The 24,728-nt window shown below is 40.2% G+C and overlaps 1 protein-coding gene across 1 annotated transcript in view; it reads right to left on the bottom strand.

The window, feature by feature from the left end:
* The window catches only part of slco3a1a (solute carrier organic anion transporter family member 3A1a), a 67,543-nt gene that overhangs the window by 21,284 nt on the left and 21,531 nt on the right, over positions 1-24,728 (bottom strand). The gene's annotated exons all lie outside the window — the stretch shown is intronic.

Raw genomic sequence — 24,728 nt, 5'->3', positions numbered from 1 at the left:
ACGTTACTTTTATTTCTATCACAGCAAAAAAAAAAGCAAAGCTAAGTGGCAGTACTGGTAATTACTGTATCTGCAATGTTCCCTTCAATTGCTTTGAAATGTTTTTTCCATTTGCTTTTCCAACAGCTCTATTACAGGAGAGATACGAAACAAACTCATTTGTTCCCGGTGTATTTCACTAAAGCATTTAAGCAGTCTGTGAATTATACTGTGTGTTGAACATCTCTGCTGTAATTTAATCTTGCACCCATGCTCTGTTGTCTTTGTCTGCTAGTAATTTGGTTAGGTATCTGCAGAATAGAATCCCCTCTATCCTGCCTATTACTCCACTCTGTAAGTGGTATTAATTAACCCAGAGGTCCATGCACACCCTACTGTATTGTGGACAAAAGGAGATTGCAGTGCCTTCAAGTGCATGTGTGTCATTTGTTCAGTTGCACCTAATTACTACGGGAACAGATCTGCAAATGGAGGGGTCTGGGTGCACATGACTCGATAGCTGCCTGTTCAAACTCCCAGCCAGCAGTTCTAAATTAGCCCTGCCTTATGCCTGCCCTGTTTTCTGTTTGTGTATGATTCAAGATAAAGATGATTATGTTCCCAATCTAATAAACAGCGACTAACATGAGTACCGGGAGCCTGAATTAGTAAGTTATTCAATACTTTCCAAAGAATAAAAAAGAACACTTTGACAATGACGTATTTTCTAGGTTTATCAAATGCTCATTTATCCTAACAAGTGCTGATCTAGAGAATGATCTAATCTAAGGCACAGCTTGTGAACACGTCCCCGACTCACAGTACTAGTACTCACAGCCTTCTATGAAATTCTAACTGGGACCAACAGTGTAAACATAAATTTACTTGAATTACAAATGTTTTAGTGGGATTTTGTAACTATTTACAGTATATGTTTACTCATGAATACAAACTGTATTTTTCCACAGAATCCCATCAAATATGGAAGTTTTCTATTCCCATTAATAACTTTCTATTCCCTATTACATTAACATGGTAGTGCCTTTTTTCCACAGTGAAATATTACACAGAAATCCTGTTCCATTGGGGGGCGAGGTACAGTACATCATACGCCCACTTTACCTTAAGAAAAAAAGGAACAAGATTTTTGCACTTTTCTCCTGTATGAATTGGTGACTTGTGTATGTGAAACATTAAAAAACTGAACTGAACACGGTGTGATATTGCAATTTGTAAAATATTTATTTTTTCTACACCTCCTGTGAAAACAATTTTGTATACAGCACTTGATATTTCAGTGAAAGCGATACTTTTTGAAATGATTAAAAAGCCCTTGGGAAAAGGGAAATGGAATGTTAAACATCCTGATATTGCTTTCACTGCAAGAATACCCTTTACCTTTTGTAATGTGTGTTCTGCGAAGTACAGACTTGGGTCTCTTTTACAGGCATTGCCAGTTAATGGATCTTTTTCTAATAGACTTTTCTCTAATGATATAAGTGCAAAACTAGGCCACTCTTGCCAGTAGCATCAACTCAAAACTGCAACACTTTATGTTGCTCATAAAAAGAAATTGAGAGTCATACTTGTGTTGTTATTCTGACCATCAATAAGTTGACCTTAAATAAAACTGGAAATCTCAGTGTTCCAGGGTTTTCCTTTTTTTTGTAATATATGAAAAGCATACGTGGAGAGTTATATATGAAAAACATTCATACCTAGACAGAGTTGTGTAACACTTATACTATACTTTTTGACATGAAAGGCATTACTTGTATCAACAGGAACATCTCTCCCACCCTTCAGTTGAATTTAACTCCTCCTCATCCGTTTCCTTGCTTGCTTTCAGTCTCGTCTTCTCTTTGATTCCCCACTGTCCCTCAGTGCCTGTGAGGCTCTGGGCTCATAACTGGAAGGCTGTGGGTTCAACTCCCAGATGAGCCACTGCTGTTGTACACTTGAGCTCGGTACTTCAATCTGAATGAGTCAGTAGAAGTGCCTAGCTGTATATAAAGGTAGAAAATGTAAGTCACTTTGGATAAAAGCATCAACCTAATGAAAAAAAATATATAAGCAAAGATGATATCCCCAGTTCTCTATCTGTGAGGAAGCTCCCACTCCCAGACCACACTGCAAACAGGCAGAGAAGTCTCCACGGAAAGTCCAGCCAATTGCACTGCCTTTGAAAGACCTGGGAAATCAAATCCCCATAAAGATCTCATCTTGCAGATATGAGACCTGTAACACGTCATGTCCAAATGGCAAGAGAGACGCTACTACTGATGCAAAGTTACAGGTCAAAGGTTACTGTTCGGAGAACATCCATTCATCAAGGAAAGATGAGGGATTTATTAAGTTCTGTGTGCTATTAATATACCGTTTACCAACATATACCAATTGCTTCAGTTACGAGTGGAGAATTATGCTTTAAATCTAAACTCTACGGTATCTCCCCACACACTGTATTTTTTTAAAAGGTTCCTTGATAAAATCTGTTTCACCAGCTGCTGGAGATGCTGCTTTTAAATCAGCAGCAAAGCTTGAGACTATAGACTTGTCCCCACATTCACCAGAAGAGAATCTCACTTTCAAGGACATTAGTGAAAATTCTGTAGCAACGTGTTCTATTAAGAAAAAGGGGGTGAGAGAGACATTTTAGAGAAGTAAAATACTTGTGAAGTGAGGCGACACGTGGCTGAGCTAGTAGGAAATGACACAGCTCATACACAGAAAGAATGGGGACGTAGTGAGCTGCCAGGTGATTCCATGGCATTTGAACAGAAATGTGTGAAGCAGACTGCAATAACAGTAAGAAAAGGAAAGGACACACTCTCACAGATTGGCAGCCATAACTGAATCACACGAATGATGGAAACAAATCAGAATGGCACTGAGGGATGGGACTGAATCACGCCACACACACTGTACCTCTACGTCACATTCAATCAGCAAATTCCATTCTGACGAAATGCAAAAGTAGTAAAACACTCAGGAGGATCTAACCTTAAGACTCTTTTACAGAGAAAATAAAGCGATAAAATGAAAGTGATGCGCGCTGAGCCCAAGTCAACTTCCATACAGTAGTTTCTTTTCACTGTACGCCAAGCAAGACACACTGAAAAGGAGAAGTATCCCATCTGACAGATTATTAAATGAACCTGACAGCTCTGCCGAGCAAGGAAAGGGGAATCAGGGGCTTGCGATCCTGTAAGAGTGGGTCAGAGAGATGTTAGCTCACAGCACGCTGGGCGCTGGAAAAGCCATACTTTTCAAAAATGTCACAAGCAATGAACTCTGCTTCTGCCTAGTGCAGTTCAGTTTACCCAAGGAGGTCACTTTGTGCCCAAAAAGCATTTTTGGCACGCAAGTACCTTGCACATAAAATGAAGTGGAATGAGTTTAAGCAATTATTTTGCAATGTATACATTACAGCTGGTTGCTAGGGTTTGATGATTGATACAAGTCTGGAAATCAACGTGGAACCCTCAAGAGTGAGCAAGATCTGTCTTCTTAAAAATAATTCTGAGGACGCAGATGGGTCACAGAGGAAAATTCATCCCGCTGTTTCTCACAGTTACATCTCATTTTGATGATGGATGAGAGCTTTACAGTGGCCAGAGAGCTCCTACACCTTAACCACTGCTGACTCGGTGAACTCTAAGCCAAGAGAAACAAGGCTGCCTGCGTGCTGACCTGTGCTCTTGTTTAAAAAGCATTAAATCACACCAATCCTTAATTTGTGCCTTCAGAGCACAGTCAGGACAAGAATCTAAACTGCACAGGTCTGTTAGGGAAGTACTGATCACTGACTGGAAAGCTCATAAATAAAAAAATACAGAAACAGATCTACAGTATGTAGCTCATTATTGCACCATGTGCTTTGTCATGGAAAATTAATAAAATAACGATTATAATAAACTGAATTAATACTATACAATCAATGATTAAATTTAGACATGAGAATAAAAAGTTTTCAAATTATGTTTTAAAAACAATTTAAACACACGGGCAGACTAAAGACTTCTGAAGGCAGGAAGCAATATTACAGCGGACCCAGGCTCTCATCATAGGTAGTTTAGACTTTGACTCAATGAAAAGGTCTGCGCTGTACTTTATAGGTTGACCTCTTTCAGTCCTGAATACTTGTGGAAGATGTGGAAGAAGGGGGTGGTGGCAGTAGAGATTTTTCACCACTTTTTTATTTGGCATTGTTAAAAAAAAAATGCAATAAAAACTCCCTTATGGAAAAATAGTCACATTTGTAAAATACCAACTTTGCTCACTTTGTTTAAAGAACTGGAAAACCAATAGGACTCATAGCACCTTTTAAATATCTTTTAAAGGTGAGGTTTAATCATGTTTTAAAAGCACAAAGACATACAGCACATTTTGGTATGACAGTGTCAGTAGTAAAAGACTGGTACAGAGACATCGAAGGTCTTTCTGAGCTGTGGTGCACAATCTTGGGAAAAAAACGTTATTACAGTATTGTAAGAGGATGCAGTGCAAAGGAATCTTAATGCCGAAGAGGCTGGGGACATGCAGTGTTTTGCAGCCGGGCACTGTGTCAAGGCAAACATGAACTGTTTCTTGGTTGGGATGCAGTAAACCGTGACTTCATCACGCAGCGCTCGCATTTCGGCAATTCATTTTGCCCCAGTTGTGGAGAAAGTGAAGCCAGGAACTGCGACAGCAGCAGGATCAGCCCACTCCGGCTCTCTCGGAGGGAGAGGGAGAGCGCTGTATTTCCAAATCGAATGGAAGTCTTTCACTGCAGCGGACAGTGAGGCTAGGCTGAGCAAACTGGAGCAAACCGCATCCGATCACATTAATGGGAAGGATTTGTGATGGCCAGCATGGACCGGTCATCAGTGTCCGAGCCCGTTTCCAGCTGCTAGGTGGGCATTAAACTGATAGAGCAGCAGCGCGGCTCATCAGCAATCGATTTCCAATTGTATTCTAAACAAGTGCCTTTAAATCAACCACACGCATGGCCTTTTGCCAACAGCATCCAGCGTAAAAAGGATACCCCCCCTCAGAGAGCCAGTTCATCAGTTTCAAACGTGCTACTGTCCCTGCAAAGAACACATCTGTTTTCAAGGCCGACAGAAAGGCAGGACAGCTGAAGCCCTAGAGAAATTCTCAGTTAAAGGTTTATTTCATTGTAAAGAAAATATCATTCTTGCCCCGTTAACATCTAGTTACATCAACGTGCTTGTAACGTCTGAGCTACTGCAAGTGAACAAAATGGTTCAGAAATGACCATGCAGTGCTTTACATCTGCACTATTTCAGAAAGTCTCCTTTAAGTATTATCACCCAGCCATCAGATATATAAAAAAAACTCATACAAACTCTTCATTTCTGCAGGTTAAGAGCACATGCACTTGAAATTGGGCAAGCTGTTCTCAGGCCGGCAGCTGACCACATTTCATTTTCAGTGGGGTTTTTGAAAGCTTGTTGGCTCCACAGCACTTCACACATTTCTGAAAGCAGCGGCAAAACTCTGAAGGGTCCAGCAAGAGACAAAAAAGGTGTGGAAAAGAGAAACACAGGTTTTTTTTTTTTTACCAAAATGGAGTGTTTTTTATTATTTTTTGGCTGGAATTTTTATTTGTATCTTATAGAGAAATGAGATCAAGTTTTGCTCCTAAACATGAAAAAACGACAAAGTAACACTGTGGTACGCTTTGGAAGACAATAGCAGACTTAATATTTGATATCGCAAAAAAGATAAATTAACTGTATTCCATCTACTTGGCAGGCTATGACATTTTATCGGGATCACTAGGTAATTAACAGTCTGTTTCGAATGCTGGCTGCAGTGATTCACTATTCTTTTGACCTATATAGCAGACCCAGGCAATGACATGGATGCAGCTCTTCACTCAAAACTGTCCTTTGCCATTTGTATTAAGATCTGCTCAGCACTCAGAGGCAGATTTCGTGCCAAATATTCTTCACGCACAACCTGGGCTTGCAGAACTTTCAGTGGCTGCTGGTCTTGCACATAAAAAGTCATGTTCAGTAAGTGTTTATCATAATGATGGATGATAGAATTAAGCATATAACAAGCACTGTCATACACTGCTATTCACTCTCAGTATTAATCTGTTGACAGATGGAATATTAAACTGCCAAGTGTAACTTTATGCAAATCTGTCTGTTGACTGCACACTTGGGGTTTGGTGAAGAGTCTTATGTCTTGTGGACAGTATTTGTGTGGATTATCTTGCCACTTAGGGTCACCTTTATATAACTCATTAAGAATATGAATTTTTATGTACCGTACGAAGCTCTCAGGGGCTTGGTGTAGTGCCTTAGAATATTATCATGAGAACAATTTTTATGACAAGCGAGTTTGAAAAATCACTACACAAAGGTTTATGCTGTCATCACACACACACTTTACAATAATGAATACAATGTCCACCATTTCTTGCACAGATTGTGATTCATTATAAGGGTTAAACCAGAAAAGATGACAACCATTTGCAATATACCAAAACGCCTCTTCTTGTTGTTGACTCTTTATTTTCAAGCCCTTTAGTGCAGAGCTAATAATTGTAGCTTGCAGTTTGTGTCCATTACTACGGCTAGGTACTGGAGCTCCATAAATTCATGCACTAGAGACTAGAGACGGGGCAGAAAACAGCTGACCATCAGGACGTTTACAATATGGTACAATACAAGCTTTGGCAATGTAGACATCTGTAATACCAGCTCGTAAAGGGAAAAATAAAACCAGGTCAAGACATGAATCAATAATTACCACTGCTTACTACAAGCATGAGTCACCTTCGTACTTGGATTCTATTTCTCACTCATTGGAACGTCCCTGTCGGTCAGTTTATGGTCTATGCTTACACAGAAGCTTGTTAATTAATTCACTGTTGCTGTATGTGCAATATTATATTTCAGCTGTTTTTATTAAAACAGCCCAGTCCAGTGTCGATGATGCCTGAGGCACCTAGAGAAAAGCTGATAGAATGGGGAGAGGAATGGAGTATGGTATCATAATTTAGTATACAAAATAAATCATAGGAAAGGATCATCAGTAACTGAGGTGTCACTGCTCAGTAGTCTAAAAGACAATATTGAAGGAAAAATTACAAAAAGTAAAGGAGAAATTATGACTGAAGTGCTGACTAATTCTCTGAAATATCTGTTAAAACACTCACAAATAAAAAGGTTTGGCTATGACTTACATGGATTTGTCTTTTAAATTGCATTCTGAAGAATACGAAAATCTCTGTGGTATTTTAAGAAGTAAGAGTGTTTTTGATAGCCTGATAAACCCTGTTCTAACAGACAGCATCCAGCCCTGACACGATTTTACAAAACGAAGATGGATGAAGTTGAGGAAGACAGAAAAGAAATAAATGAAAGAGGTGGTAAGCAGTTTACATGATTTACAAGTAGCTTTTAACTAAAGCGTTTCACAATCAAGCTTCTGGCTGTTTGGTTTATTGACTGCAGGAAAAATATCCTGCTTTCAGGTATTGTTGCTGAGCGTGGCTTTTCTAAGGTTCAGGTACAGTACTTCCCTGTGATTAGAGAGAAACCCAACAGCAGGACCAGACACTACCATCTTATTCATTCATTACAACTTTCATCCTTAAAACCTAGTCTATTTTAATTTTTCTGTTACTGTCATTGCAAAGCTATTTTCTTTATATATGATCTAAGCAGGAGCCCACTTGGATGTGAAGCTTTCCTCCTATGAACACACTCCCTCCTGTGGCCCAGGCCAGAGCAAGAACAGGCGAGGCTGTGAAACCCATAGTCTCAGGTAAGCTGGGAATACAGGATGGCCATAGTTTTGTTCACAGCTGCGTATAAATTTACTCTTCCTTAATGCAATGCATCGAGCTTAATAAATGTCATCCTTAGAATGCTTCCTGAAACCTTTTTTCCACCTCTTAACAAATTTGCAATTTAGGACATTTAACAGCGAGGTAAATTTTTGGAAGGTAGTAGTGTTTGTATCTAGTGCCAAACTGAAAAAGAACGACATTTTCTGGGTGCAAGCAGACATGAAAATTAGAGAGCTGGGTTTGAGTCATTCTAAATGAAAAAAAAGGTCTGAATGTCACTGGGTGTATTCTGCATCCCCATTCTGAAGCAGCAGGGCCAGATGGTGACTTGAAGCTGAGGAGGTGAAAGTGAGAGATGCCAGGCTTTTTCTGCAGATATTTTCTGCAAGGAAAGCATGAGAAAGTACAAGAAAATAAAATCAAAAAGGCAACACAAGGAAAAACACTTCTGTTTTAGTGAGAGTTGCACCAGCCAAAATAAATTAGGCTGTAGCCATCTTGCCAAAAGCTGTTGAGCAAAAGAGAGAATATTGAGTACTATTAATATTGAATACTGAGTCCACCATTTCTATCAGGCCTAAAACATGTTTCTTTGGGCTCATCAACAGAGGAGGAATGGTTCAGTGCAGCTGCTACATACTCACTTGTTGAGATAAAGTGGATGAACTTCCTTGACAGAGCTATGATATAGCCACACCTTCTTACACTTAGAAACAGAGCGGTTTTTGTGTGTGTATACTTGCCCCAGACAATGATGAGTCACATCAAAACCACAGCTGTAGCCATAACCAGAGAGGATTTGAAAATGTATATAATATCCCACAGATGGCTCCATCTCACATTACAGCAAAGAGTTTACAACATAAAAACTCTGCAAACAAGAGGGGGCCATTCAGTCCATCCAGCTTGCTTGGATTTTACAAGCTAATTGCATCGTAAATCTCATCCAGTTGATTCTTGAAAGAAACTATGGTAGTGGTTTTAACAACATGTCCAGATGGATTGTTCCATACTCCCACAAACCTTTGCATTAATAAAATCCTTCTTTTCTCAGTTTTAAATATATATCAATGTCCACTTTACTGACTTTGTCAATGGCTCTGAGGATTCTGAATACTTGAATCATGTCCCTTCTTAGGTTTCTCTGTTCTGTGTGACACACTACAAGAATTAGTTCTTTTAATGTAGATCATGCCCAGAAATGAACCTACTTGCTTCCATGGACTGATACCAGAACAACATTTTATTTGTACACCACCAAATTTGTACACAGCATTCTAAATGTGGTCTAATGCATAATACAACCACTTAATACCCCTTAAACTCATAATACAGACACTTAATTAAAATTCTATGCTCTTCACTCAATATGTTTTAACATTCTCTTTGTCTTTCGATTACTGGTGTCACACCGTGCCAGAAAGGTGAAAACGATGTGATTTTCTTTTTGTCTTTGCAGATAAAAAGACCAGGAACCACTTGGAAAGCTCAGAATTTGCTTTTTAAAGGCTATTTTTGTCAATGAGGTCTCAGATTCCTTGTCCTGTCCTTCTGCAAAAGCTCTAGGCCAAGGTCAAGGACATTAATCTAGAATTGCAGGCTTACTTAGTCCTCTGTTTTTTTTTTCCATTACATTATTTTAATGTTCTTTCAAAACATTGTGAGTTAATAAGCTGCAAAAGAAAATGGATGTATATGGTACATCCTCTGGTTAATGTTACAGACCTCACAAATCTTAAAAAGCAACATTTACCCCTACCAAGTTCCTGCTGAGAAACTGAAGACATTTCCCAGAACACAGCTCATGATTTGTAATTATTTAAGTAATGTTAGCTTGCAGCGGTGCACAGTGATAATGATAGCCTTTTCTTAAATGCCAAGCGCATAAACGGATTTGGCGTGTTTGCAAACACAGCGAGGACCGATGTGTGACGGGAGCAGTCCTGGGAAGAGTCTCCCGGATCGCTTGTTCTGTTTTGAAAGATGAGAAGGAAGAAGGCGAACAAAGCACCTGGCAACTAGCTCCACCACCCCTGTCCTGCGCCAAGGGTGAGGACACTACTACCCTGTGGCTGCCCTGCATTGCATTTTAGTTGCTCGCACCTAATTGATGAAAGGGTCTCATCCAGTTGTGTCTTGACGGGAATCTGCTTCAACCGTGTTGCCTATTACCTTAAGTATTTAAGGTTCCCTATAGAGCCATCATGCTCATAGCATTATCACAAGAATCAACTGTCTGGCACAAAATAAAGCAGGTTAGGCAGAGCGTAATGGGTAAGCTGCACTCATAACTGACAGGTTGTGGGTTCAAGTCTCAAGTCTCCACTGCACACGTGGCTGCTGTACCTGGAGTGAGGTACTTTACCCCAGTTGCTCCAGTTTATATCATAAACAGGGACCAGCACTGCTGGGAATAATCCCTGCGATGGACTGGCTTGCTATCCAAGGCTCCTCTAGTCGCATCCTCTTAAAGAGTACAGAAAGCAGGATGAGCTCTGGACCGATGAGCCACTCCGGCATGGACAACACTCTTATTTTAAAAAGCAATATAACCCACCATATTTCTTAAAATCGTCCTATGTCTATATGATACTAATCCATGACATATCAGAAATGAAATGATACAGCATTGACAATTCCTTTGCTTTCTCATTTTCCGAAGAAGAGAAGCAGGAAAACTAGACACTGGCTTTTACAAAAGAAGACAAGAACCCAGCAGAGTCCCTGGCAGGGAAGGGACTAGGAGACGGAAGACCCAGGGATTGATGCACTTGAGGCAAGTTTCCGAACTCAGCCGCCTAGTGCTCGAGTGCACCCAGCTGCACAACAGCTGGAACACAAGGTATCAGGGAGACGATCTCCAGACTGCAGCTGGCGACTCATCCAGCAGGTGGCTTGTGATGATTGTTAGGGATGGAGAGCCAAATGCGTGTTTCCAAAGGACTGCAGCAGGATGCCTTCACAAAGCCCAGGAATTGGATCCTGTTGGAAAAGGACTTCCTCTGGTACATGATAACTCACTCTTGATTTAATTATATCCTGAAGAGAGAGAGAAGTTGCACTGAATCACTCGGAAAGGCCACACACTTTAATTCAGGTCCCAGAGAGTGGGAGAGTGAGAATAATCTGTGTAATACTCTACATTCAGTAATCAAACAGAACTTGCTACAGCTGTGAAAATCCTCAAAATGCACAAACTTTCTGTGGAGAGGGCTGGGGCATATGACAGTGGGGTGATATGCTGTTTTATAAAATGATGTGCTGACAACATTATTTTCCTTCGGCGGAAGCGCAGCACAACCAAACCTTTAAAAGCAAAAGATTTACTGTAGTTTGCTAGTTAACTGTAGTACTAGTGTAAGCAATGCTATGGGTTTATTTAAAGACTGTCTGGAGGGGTGGGGGAAGCAGGATTAAGTAATTTAATTACTGTATTCAGGTTTAGTCAGCATTACTGTAATTTGAAGATCAGGTATAGAGCACTAATCAGTCATGTGATTCTGATTAGGATTACAAACTATTATTTTCATATTAGAGAATTATTGTAAAATAGTTTGGAGAAACATACCTATGTAATTAATAATATGGGGGAGAAGCAACACTCCTTTGTAACTGATGTAACTAACTAATATGGTGACCATGCTTAGTAATAAACCATCATACAGTAGATTTAAGGAACTGAAGAAATACAGCTGTGAGCAGAAATGTCCTGTTGTTTAAAAAAAAGCTGCCACTTTCAACTGATATTTATTGTGAATCATAATTACTGCCCTCCAAGATTGGGCTGTGCCCATTTGATTAAGTTAAATTTTTCCTCCTCTCTATATCATCACTGATACCGAGACAAAATGCTGAACTTGCTACTAGATAACCCTCAGCAACTCCAGGGCAATTGCGTACAGGCCACTCAAAGAGTGCCAGAGATTTGTATGAAAAAGGCCCAGCTAATGACTTAGAAGCTCTTGGCAAGCTGAACTGTGCAGGCCCTGACTTCATTAAATACAGAATGTTTGTACATACAGTACATATACTAATGTAGAATATGTTATTAATATACTGGAACTAGAAGGAACTTATCACTGTGAACAACATAATTGTAAATCTATCATAAGGAAAATAAAAAATAATGCAGCCAGTGCACTAACCTTTTATTTAACAGATATGACACAGGTAAATGCAAGATGCTGATTAATATTTGTCATCATCAGGGTTGATCAACAGGGGGTCTTCTATGAAAGTCACAGGATAGTAGCACAGCTCAAAGCCATACAAGCTGTTCATCTGTGACACGTGATTTGCACCTGGTTGCAGATGCTGGCTTGAGGAATTCTGTTCCATTCGCCTTGTATGAGCCTAGAAGCGCTAGATTCTACACATTGTCCCAGCTCATCCCCCACATGTTCAATGGGCCTCAAGTCTGGCAAGGTCATCCATGAAAAAAGTCACACTCTCATCTCCTATGAAAGTCACTGTTGCAGAGGCAGCATGAAGATGTACATTTTCCTGCTGGAATGTGCAAAGTCTCACAGCCATTTATGAACCTAAATTAATCAAAATGTTCCTAAAGACATTTAAGAAACACCCAAAAGCTGTGCAATACGGTTTTACTAATACAAACATATACATACCTATACAAAAATACAGCAATAGGTTTACTTTCATACTCAGTGTTCATACCTTTGTACTTGCAGTTACTTTTAAGCCATGATCCCTACTCCTGGTTCTGGAGAGCTGCAGCTCTGCAGGTGTCACAGGGAACTCATGCTCTTCAAAACTCTTCCCCAAAAACTCTTCTGAATCCTGGATGGTAAGGAAAATCTGGAGGGCTGCTTCAAGATCAAAAGTGAAAGAAGAACTGACAGAGGTGTGGGGGTCTGGAACGATATTTTCAGCCTTTCGATAAGCAACAGCTGGACTAGATTCTTGGATCCATAATCTATTAACACACTAATGAGGAAGATGAGACTTTTTACGTTGTTATGAATAAAGACTTGGAAGTACTTGGTCATAACTGAGATCAAATAAGCCAATAATTGATCCAATAAAATCATAAACTCCATAGACTCCAGATCTAGAAGTAACCTGTAAGAGTGTAAGAGAGATATCACAGAGTGAAAAGGCCTGATTGCCTTCAAGTATTAATGTTATGGGTTCCCCCATTTTACCATCCAGTACTTTAAAGTGTAAAAATGTATCCATACTACTCAGCTTTAGTTTTCTGAGGCAGAAACTGCCTTTCTATTTACAATAGACTCTGTGAAGTGGGTGAGGTGAGTGAAATAATACCTAAGAAGGCACAGATATATATATATATTTTTATATACCTGGATAATGCTTTTATACCAAGCGACATATAGTTGCATGCATTGTCAGGTTTTTCTGGAGTAATTCGGGTGATTCTGATGTGTTATTATCAGCTGATTGTACATGTGTATGTTTAGGCATTTTACATACAAATCTGCACTAGAAAACTACATGAACCACATCTTATACCTATTTGTTAATCTATGAAAACCTGTTCATGTTAAAAACAAGCAATGACATTAATAAACTCGATATCCTTCAAAAGAGAACTCTCTCAGAATGCAACAGATATAACCACAGCTTCAACCACACGGCAGTTAAGTCAAAGTTTAAGACAGCACTTTGGTTAAAGAACCAGACCAAACTGAGCATCGGAAGCATGGGAACACTTAAGATAATACAAAGAGCCTAGCTCGACTGCGTGAGTCATCTGGTCCTGTATGAGATTTCTTTTATGGTTTGTCTCAGCTGCTAGGTACAGAAACATGTAAGGTCAACAAATCTCCAGGGCCTTCAATTCTTCAAAGGAACGGGCAAAGCTGACCCTGGAACTTCTTCAGAATCAACAGAAACCCAAACTAGAGGACACACATGGAAATTATATGATTTATTTCAAACTGAGAATAAGCAGCAATTCTTTACTCAGAGGGCTGTGAGAATATGGAACAAGGTGCCCAGTCATGTGGTCAAAGCTGATACCATCTGTTCTTGCACAAAACAGGTGGGTGTTGCCCTGTGTGATGATCTTACCTAATTGTAACCTGCACGTTGCTGATTTTCACTGTGTTTTTCATCACAGCCGCATGGGATCTGTCAGCTGCTCAAAACCAAACAGGCCAGAGGCCTCCTTATTTGCATGCATTCAGATGATCTTCCAGTGGCACCTGGATTAATTTAGTTAATCTGTCGCAATAACTTCATCCATCACTCCGGAGGAGAGAGAACCACTGTGTGTGAGCTGCCTCTTAACAAGTACGGCCCCAGAGAAAGGAAAGAACGAGAGACATTAGCATGCCCTGGGAGGGACCACACAACTAAATCTGATAGTAAAACCATGTGGGTGAAGAAAAACAGCCAGACGTTTAACACGCGATTCCCTGGCAACTGCTTGCTGATGCTTTTTATGGTAATTCACTGTGCAGCATTTTTTATATGCTGTACACACACTAAAAAAATCCCCTTTTTAATCAGCATTGGCTCAGGCTGACCCAGATTGCCTTTAAAGGCTACGCTGTGACACAGTGTATGACAGCCATGTGGATTGGGTACTTACCCAACAGTGGAGAGAGAGGAGGTCAGCATCCTATACAGAGTGACAGCCCTCTGTAAACACTGTGGCCTCCAAATCCTCTCTCTCTTCCCCAGACCCATCTCACAGTCAGCTCCAGCTCTGTGCTATGATACTGCTTCTTTTCTTTTTTTCTTCCTGCCTTGCTCGTTCAGAGGACTGTTAGATGGGCTGAGTGGGGGGCCATTTGGTATAAGAGGCTCTGTTCTGACTGCTGCAGCGCGCTGGGTCACAGGTTCTCTTGGGCTATCTGTCTGTTATCTAACTCTGACCCACTTCCACAAGAACTGGGACTGACCCATTTAAGGCTGCCTAAATGCAACTGCTGCATTTTAGTTCAAGTTAACAATATGAAAGCTAGCGTTGCTGCCTTAATATGTCACATATAAGATTAACATTCGACACTGTACACTGTTATTTGATAACACCCGCCCTCCACAGAATCACCAACCACTCTCTTTCAATTGGCTGACTCAGTCATCCAAGTCAGCTTCTGTTAATGTTATAACTATACAAACTCAAGGCAACAGCAATGCCCATTAGAGTGGTATATCAAACTGCATGATACAACATAAATCCTAATCCACTGACACAGCAAATGGAAATTAAAACACAAGATGCAGGATGGAGAGCCACTGCACATGAGAACAGCAAGTGTGCAATAGGAGAGCTCTGCAAAAGGTGCCTGTGATCTGATCTTCTATACAAAGAGGTGTCAAGTAGCACAGTGCTGGTGAAAACAGCTTGTGAGCTGCAAGGCAAAGAGGAGAGATCCTAGTATATGCAAGTGCAATCTGAACAGACATTACATTTTACAATTTGTCATATATTGAGAAATGGAAAGGGTTATGGGAGTCTGGAAAAGGCTACCCAGTTATGCTGTTGAAGGTGATACCCTGGCTTCTTTGAAGAAATGGCTGGATGAGATCCTGGGATCAATTAGCTACTATCGTGTGGGTCAGATGAGCCGAAAGACCTCCTCGTATTTGTAACCTTCCTCACATTGCTGTGGTCTTATAAATGGGGCTTACTCTCGTTCTTTCTCTCAGAAATCCTGCTCCTGCTGCGTTGTGTGTTGTGCTCTGCAAGAGCCCAGTGCCACAGTCCATGTGGTCCTGTGTTTCTGTTTGCTGTTGCCTGGGCAAAATGTAAATTCCCAGGAAATTAAACCCGTGTGAACATGGTAACACTTACTGTTCTTTCATTTAGAAAATGACAGGGAAGAGAACTTTAGGCTCTGCACTACAGGAGATATTCCTGCGCCTTTTTTATAGGCAATCATTTACATGCTTTTCCGAGAACAATAGAAATTTATAGTGGTAGATAAAGACCAGCTGTTTACTGTAAATGTAGAATCACACTTTCCAGGGTGACAGCATAGATGTATTACTATAAAGCTTAGATTTAACAAAGAACAGAGTTCAGATTTAAACAGTAGTACATTTAAAGTAACATGAAAGCTAATACTACAGTTTACCACTTATACTGCCGCCTTTGCAGTAGTATAAGTTTAGGATATTTGCCCCAAACATCCCTAACATGCATTGTAAAGAGACAGTAACTGTTATTAAAGAATCTACTTTCAGCAGAGGAGCCACCATCACCTATTCTCCATGCCTGACCTCAAGGCTTTGAGGAAACCTAAGGTTCTGTATCCCTCTGTCTGGTGCAAACACACATTAATCTGTGGAGCAGGCAGTTTCTCTGTCTTACTGTAGGTATAGCGCTAATGAGATTAAAAACTAAAGATAGCACTGCTCAGACTTCTTTGTTAAATGAAGAACAGCATTACCTTGATGGAACAGTGTAAACAATGGAGGCCCAGTCAGGTATCACTATAGTAACAGAAACACCTGTGAGTCTACATGCGCTCCTGCCCTGTTTTTAAATTCTGTCCCTCATTAAACTCAATCCAGTTCTCAGTACACTGATTCTACAAATTATAAACATTTTATGGACTTTTCTCTTCCACAAATGTGTGTTCCCTGAGCAGGAGTCATCTGTCCACTCTATGCTGAATAAATGCGATGCAAAAGAGCTGGACAAGAGGTTAATCCAAAGCAACAGGGTGATGACCATTCCCTCCCAAGGTTAGTGTTTCAGACAGAAATGAGGTTTTCCCTAAAATAAGAAGATGGTGGATTAGAAGGGGATTATCTGTACTGACCTGGCTCTCTCCCTTTCTAGCTGCCCGAGCTTTGCCTGCAGCTCCCCACTACAAAGAGAAGCACCGCAGATCAATAGTGGCTACAGCTAGCAACCTGGGTCTCTCCTCAGCCCATCCCGATACCCTCACACAGCCTACAGCTGCTCTCTGAGTTCATACATATGCAGTAAGGATAAAGTATACAGTGTGACAACAGTTCTTCCCCAGACTCTTTACAGTGTTTTTTTTTAATGACTTCTTCACAACTCCACTAAGAAAAAAAAAGGAAAAGCCCAAAAAAGTTTCAGGATTTGTAAAACCATTTAAAAATGGAAATCTCTTAAAAATACCTTATTTACTGCCATGAACAAAATATCTCTTTGGGGCTTTTTTTCACTCTGCACACATTTTCCACTCTCAGATCTGTTTTCCACAATTACAGATCTGCTGTAATTAAGAATTGTTTGATGTCTTTAAATGCAAACAGGAATCTCCTCTTTTTTTCCTGACGGGTATTTAAAAAAAAATAAATAAACTGGTTTTGATTTTTTGCCCAAAGTCCAGGTTCTCTTGTATGTCAAGCAGACCTGGTAAATGTCACACATTCATCAGTGGTTTTGTCATTTTTAACCATCATGCATCTCTTCACGAGTGCGGACAGGAAGACACAGCTGAGCTGCTGGGGCAAACAGGGATGTTTCTCCTGCTGCTCTTGCCAAAGCGCAATGAGTCTCCCTGCAGTTTGTGCTGGTTTTCTTTGCGTTTAATTTTACAATTTGAGACAAGACTCAAAGCACCAGGCTCGTTGGTGTAATGACAGCCTATCAGTCTAAATGTGGTATCTTCTCTGGCATCCAGTCCTGGTGCTCCACACAGGAAAACAACATTTTCATGTCACACAGAGGTTAAACTGTACCTAGCCACAATTTATATGCGAGGGGACACAAGTCCTAAGCCACAGAGATGAAAACTGAAATTGCTGCTGAAAGAAACAGAAATCAGGTGGAACGTATGTGCCTGGGTGATGAGAAATAAAATTCTCCTGAGCGCTATCGTCCTGTCTTGCAAACTTGCAGCATGCCCGGTTCAGTTGCAAGGGGCCGAAGTGTTGGCTCTCTAACCGGAGAGTATTTCAGTCATCATGTTGGCGCCAGACCCTCGGCACGCCTCACCCCTGGTGCAGTCCTGTGTGCGGGCTACTTCGCTGTGTACACAAGTGTAACGTGACTCTCCGATAAAGCAGGGCCGAGGGTTTTCTTGGGATGAGCTTTCGTTAAACGATTTACAGGTAGGAAGTTGAGGCCTAAAACCCCCAAAATCGCTTCGGGTTTGCAATTAATTCACCACACCCTCTCTATGAACTACAACCGAGAATAAGGAACTCTGTGGAATTCTAACTCTATGTTGGGAGTGGAAAAAAATGTCAAGGAAAAATCTGGGGTAATTTTGTTTTTCAGCCTGTGGTCCATATTTGTGGTACATACTATATTTCAGGAGACAGGGGAGATAATCTGCCCATGTCATACCCTGTCCTGACTGGATTCCCTTTCCAGTTCTTTGTCCTTTCTCATGCCTGTGTGGCACAGTGGCTACAGTGCTCCACCCTGGGGCCAGCTCAGCCTGTATAACAGACCACTACTCAATCGGTTTGTGCTCCAGGTGCTTCAGCACGAAGGCCCCAGGATGTGATACAAACCCTGCACAAAGCTTATCTGGTGCTGCTGTTGCCAGCGGTGCCAGGATTTGAGTTAGTCTACAACACAGAGGAGGCAGGTTTGTGTGGACCACACAAATTTATATAACACTGACCGACTGATGACAGCTAAGTACAACAGTCCAACTGATAATCACTTGTAATCCTCGTCAGTCTGTGGGTGGCTACATGGGTTGGAGGGGGGAACGGGACATCAGCAAATGCCGTTTCTTTTTGAACAAAAGCCATCAATGTAGCGTACACTGCTCACATAAAGCTTATCACTGGGACGGAAAACCCATTTAAAGTCTAATCCTTCAAGACGACGTTACATGCATGGACTGATTTTTAGTATGGGAGCTTATGTAAACAGGCCCAAGTGAAACTCCATCTCCGATTTGAAATACTGCATCTGGAGGACTGACAAATCTCTTTGGGATTTCCACGGAGGCATCAGCAAGGCTAGCATGAGCCTATATTAGTCTAATCTGTAACACAAAAGCTGACGCTTCTGTTGATGGTTAGCTCAAGGCTTGTGGACCTAATTCATGAAAAATAAAACAAAAGAAGTTCTTAAAACACTCTATAATTCTATCCAATCATTAATTGATAAAATGAGTACATTAATGTCTCAAGCTTGATTTCCAGGTGGTCAATGTGTGTCTATAAACAGTATGTCTCTCTATAAATATATACACTTACAAATGTACAGTATATTAAATTAATTCAGATGTTACCAAAACCTGTGACTGGCATAAGAGTACTTGTTCTGATCTCACAGGGCAATATGGAAACAATGCTCTTCAGAATAATCATACCAATGGAATGGAAATTTCAGAAAAAGAACAGTTTAGTCAGATATACAATGTAGCACTTCAGTGATATCCCTTCTGTGCTGGATTCAGGGACAAGCTTAGGTTTCTCCAGGAGATCTTTATGACTGGAACACAACACAAACCCCTGGTCATATGTGAGTGTTTGTCTGGCTTGATCTGTACAGATCTCAGAACGGAATGGAAGAGAGAAGAGATAGAAACTATTGTTCGTATAGAAACATCTTTTTTTTAAAACAACAAAACCTGAAAGGAGAAGCTATGATACCAAAGACCATCTCTAACAGTAGACTTAAAGTCCGAATAATTTCTCATCTGTTTTTGTGTCGTGTTCTGAGTCACGGACATCTGGAATATCTCCTGCACAAAAAAATCTGTATACTTTAGCCTGGCGTTGCCAATCTTTCACTACCATGTATAATGTCCTTTTGAATTTCACATCAAGATTTTTTTATGAGACCCTTTTTTGTTTTCTTATTATTGTGGCTGCTGTGACTGTACGAATACAAACAATTATGTCTTCTCTGGCACTGAAAACAGTGCCTATGTATATTTTAGCAACCCATAATCTTAATATATGGGGTTCTGTAGCCTTGCTGCCCAATCCCCTGGGCAGAGCCAGAATTAGACATGGACTAAAAGGTCACAGTGCAGAGGGAATGGAGTTCCTGTTGATCAGATCTCTCCTATCATAGTTGCTTGGCTGAGGCTAACAAAACACCCATATCTAGACAGCAGAAGGCGGAGCCTGATGGAAGGGTGTTTCTGTAGTGAGAATCATTCCGTTGACTCTTAGGCATATTTTTGGATGAGGCTGAAAAAAACCTTGAACTGGTTTTACCAACTTTGAGACCGTGTGCTATCAGAAACCATAGGAAGATGGGGGGAAAAGGGTTTCTAACCTTTCTTGTTTAAAATACATTTTTAAAAAATGTAGTTTTGAATGCTTAGCATCAACCTACTGTACTTACGCTGCTGCTGTAGGATCTATAGGCATGTGAGCAAATTAGTCCCCCCACCCCTTTCTCTATTCCTCATTCCTGCCTTGGGCTGTTCCCTGCAGTCAGGCTGTTGTGTGGAATGCTGGGACAGCTAGAGCAGTCTCTCCCAAATTAAAACTGTATTTTGTTACTGATGTAAGTTCTAGTCCTATCAGAGCTCCAGGGACGCTGTTCTATAAATGAATACTCCCAGGCATTCACTGAAATTGTGCTTTTTCCTTTTTTTTTTTGCAAAACTGTAAAAAGCAGAAAGGATCCAAATGTTCTGAAGAACGTTAACTGCACTATTGGCCAGCCAGAAACAAACATCTTCACTCGACATAATTGCCAAGCTAATAATACGGCTTTTGTGTGAAGTTCACAGCTCTATGTTTGGAGCAGCTGGCCGAACACCTTTCAAGCCCAGCCAAAGGAGCATTTATTCAAACTATTTCTCTCTGGATCTTCTGAGAATGGATTCCATGTCAATATACCGCCTCTTGCAGGATGCTAGTAAGTTAAGCACACCTGGGGCCAAGTGTTAGTATGCGATTACTCTGTTTTCTGGAAAGGAACTAAAACAATTTTGATTAAACATTTCTAAATCTCTATAACATTGTTCTACCAAATTAATGAATATAGTCTTGTAACATGGGAGCGATCCAATGTTTTCACTTCTTCCACTTGGCCACACTGTGTCTCGAGTGTCTTCCTCCGCTGTGCAGGCGAGAATACCAGCTGGACCCACCTCCAGTTACTTATTCACTTTAGCTTTTTCTCTGCTTTTTTCTTCCCTTTCTTCTTTTTTCCCTGCTTTACTGTAACACCACAGCCCTCTGGTCCTGCTCCACTCTAACAAGAGGTGTTAGTGCTGGAATGCCTACTGAATATTCATAATACCCGGCACATTGATCAACAGAAATCACCTCCCTGTCTCTCGGAGAGGACAGAGCAATAAATCGCCTAAGCACAGACTCACAATCTTTTTAGTTTTTAATGGAATATGTTAAAATATTGCATTTCTTCCTTCTGCCCTATGGGCGATCATTGGCCCCTGTTAATGTTCGGCTCCTGTAGGGAATTTGGCTCGTATTCATAAAGCTTTATCTGCACACACTTTTTAAAAAGGAAGAAAAAACTCACAGGTTTTGAAACCATAAAGAACCATTGGATCTGCCTACAGGACCTCTTACATTGTGAAAGGAGATATTTCTGCCCCCTTTTACAGCTTCTTTGTTCTGTTTTCTTACTGCTGAAAAACAAACCAGTAATTTTGTTATGATAGCTTAACACTTTAGGAATAGGACCCCGTCTGTAAGGCTCAGGATGGGGAAGAGGGAAGCAGAAGTTGTGACAGGTTTTATAAAATTTAGTAATATCCTGATTGCTGACAGACTTGAAATCCTAAGTGTAAAATTGCCTTTCGTCCCGTTAATTTATATCTGTATTATCCTGGTTAGCGAGGACGTTTTTTCTCTACTACAGTCATGTAACTAACCGTATGTCCAAGATTTTCTCTCATTAAAACATACCCCTATTTGAGCAAAGGAACCTCAAGTCTCCACAGGAGTCATGACAGGAACATTACAAAACCTCTATGAGGTTCACTTCAGCTAATGAACGCCTCAGTCACCTTGGCAGAGGTAATTTAAGCTGTATTTTCAAATGTCTGACAATGCAAGGTGACATTTCTCTGGCTTAAGAGCCATAATGAGCAAAATTCAGCACCTCTCCTGCCTGATTATTTTCATCTGCTTTAGTGATATTGCTGGTCACAGTTTCGTGATTTTAATAACTCAGGCAGGCAGACTATGAGAATTTTACTTTTCCCTTTTTTAAAGAGTCTATCTATTACAGTATGTCTTCAGTTTTATTCACAGCTCACAAATGATGCAAGTTGTGCTGACAGCTTTAACAATACTCTTAAGCACACATTTATGGAAAACATGCATTGCACAGAAGAATTTGGGAAAACTTGAATTTGAGCTGACTTGAATATGACTGTTTCATTATTACAATGATAAATTACTGCAACTAATTGATTGGAACCATGTTCCCCAGCAGTTATAAAACACTAATGATTGAAAGACACATCCTAATTCTGTATTTAGACTATGACCTTTGAAAACTACAACTGTCTTCTGCGGCTCTAATGTTTTAAATTACATTACATTAAAACTGGGTGCACTCTTGCAAAGTCATCAATTGTATTTCCATCAATATCAGGTGCACTTTCTCTACTACATTCTGCTGAAACACTTGATGAACAAAGTCTGCATCAGCATCCTGTGGACTTACAATCTGCTACTTAGGAGACATGTAACCTAAACATAAATGAGCCACCGACAGTATAACAGCATGTACTTAAAAGGCACAAGAAGCCAAAACTACTTTTCCAGTGCAAACCTGTCTGATCCATCCAAAATAAAAACATGCACGTTTAGAACGTTTAGAATTCTCACAAGGGCTGACAATCAATTCAGAGATTAATTAGAACTAGTGCAGAACAGCGATAAGGAAAGACCTTCACACAGAGATCATGGAAGGAAGGTAGGTCTCCACAGACTGGAGAGTCACAGAGAGGGTGAGTGTGACTCTCTGGAGGAATGTGAAGTATAGTTCAAGTGAGGAACACCATCAAGGAAACTCCTCCAGCAGTCCAGACTATTAAGTCTGTGATTTATTTACCTTGATTACCAAGGTTAGAGATTAAACAGCTCTACGAGGACCACTGCCGTGGTAGAATTCTGGCCATCACAGAGGACAGTCACCACCCTTGGCATGAGCTCTTCACCCCACTGCCCTCAGGCAAGAGATTCTTTAATAACTTCTACCCACAAGCAGTGCGATTGGCGAACACATTTGGCCATGCCCCTTGGATTACACCAAGGGGCATGAGGTAGATGGTTACCATCTACCTCATTGTAATTTTATTTATTGCACATCTGCAGTTATTGTTTACATGTCTGCATTGTTTACATTCGAACTGTTTACTTGTTTACTTGTACATTGTCTACTGTTTGTTTGTATACTGTCTTGATGTACTGTCTGCACTTTGTGTGTTTTACACTTGTTTTAACAATCGAGAGACCTTCTGTAAGTAAGAATTCCACTGTACCAGTACATGTACCAGTTACATATGGCAATAAAGTTCAAGTACAAGGTCTTGAAATTACATTTACAGTAGCTTGATTTCAAACATCCCTCTGAATATCTGCAGCAACATTAAAGCTAAATATGTCTTTTTCAAGGTGTCATTTTTGGTGAAATGGCAATAAACTTATAAGACGCACCTCAGCTGAAAAGCAGGTAAGGCTGGCAGCTGTGCCAAAGCTTTGATGTGCTGAAGAAAGGGCACATTTAAGTCGATTCTGCAGAGCAATGGTTTTCCAAAACAGGTACCTCAGCAAAGCTTTGAATAAACCCACATTTCGCTTTATTAAGACAACAGCAGAGCATGGTTTTGAAATGAGAGAGCTTAAATGTATTGTCATCATGAACAGGTGCAATTCAGACAGATTTCTAAGTTTTATTAGATTTCAACTGTGGCCATAAATGAGAAAATGTTCCCAGAAAAGAAATTCATGCATGTCATGTTTTTAGACTTCTACAAATACTCACACACATTTGTTAATTTCTAGCTTAAATCATTACTGTGAATTGTTTTCAGTGAAGTAGTTTCCAGTGCTAAGGTAAGTGACAGGGGTATTCACTTTCTGTGGCTATATACTATGAAGTAACCAATGACATCCCAGGCAAGTAGATGTTGTTGTATTTTTTCATCACTGCAGAATTTGAAATGGGATATACTGTAAAGACCAAATTCAGAATTACAGTAATATGAATGATTTTCAGCCAGATGATCCAATATTGTTCGAAGAAGAGTAGCATCACAGACTGAACAGGCTCTTTAGGTAATGTTTACTCCTGGTTACTACAGCAACAGGATGATATGTGTCATGTGACGTCCTTTCAATCTCTTCAGCTTTTATTGGAGGTCAGACTGAATTCAGCCTCCAACATCTGCACTTGACTGGGAGTCTAACAGCACAGCCCGTGATTAATCATTATAAATAATCCTCTTCCATGCCTGGTACCAGCTAAAGCATTCACATAACTACCCTGAAAGCTATTTCTCAATTATTGCTTAGTTCAAAGTGTTAATTAAAATTCCTAGACATCTATAGCCATTAACTGCAGTTTAAATGTAACCAAAAAACTGTACACAGTAGAATATGTCTAAAAGCTTTAGTGACCCCTTAGAAGTTAATGACCAGTTGAGATTTAGAGGAAATGATCTGGGATTTTTTTTTCTCTCATTACATATTGACAGTTTATTGAATTGCATGCATGCTACATCATTATTCCTAATGCTGTTAATTGTTTTATATCTTATTCTCAAATGTTTAGGGTAACATGTTTAAAGAGATCTGCAGAAAGCTGACAAATCTTCATATTCACAGGTCTGTCTTGAATAACTGAACAATGCAATGAAATAAAACATAACCCATCAAAACACATTGTCAAGTTTTAATGTCTAGGTTTTAATTGTTTAAGTTTTAATGTCTCCCTAGCACGTTTTATTTTACATACTGCTTATTCTCCACACTAGGGTAGCTGGTAACCTCCGTTGTGAAACCTGGAGGATATCTGGGAGTTCACCTTCATTGCCACATGTTGCTGGGCAAT

Source organism: Atractosteus spatula, chromosome 7, assembly GCF_055471065.1.
Source record: "Atractosteus spatula isolate fAtrSpa1 chromosome 7, fAtrSpa1.hap1, whole genome shotgun sequence".
In the NCBI taxonomy this organism is placed as follows: domain Eukaryota; kingdom Metazoa; phylum Chordata; class Actinopteri; order Semionotiformes; family Lepisosteidae; genus Atractosteus; species Atractosteus spatula.
The sequence above is the reverse complement of the archived record's forward strand: the minus strand, read 5'-3'. Positions and strand labels throughout refer to the sequence as shown.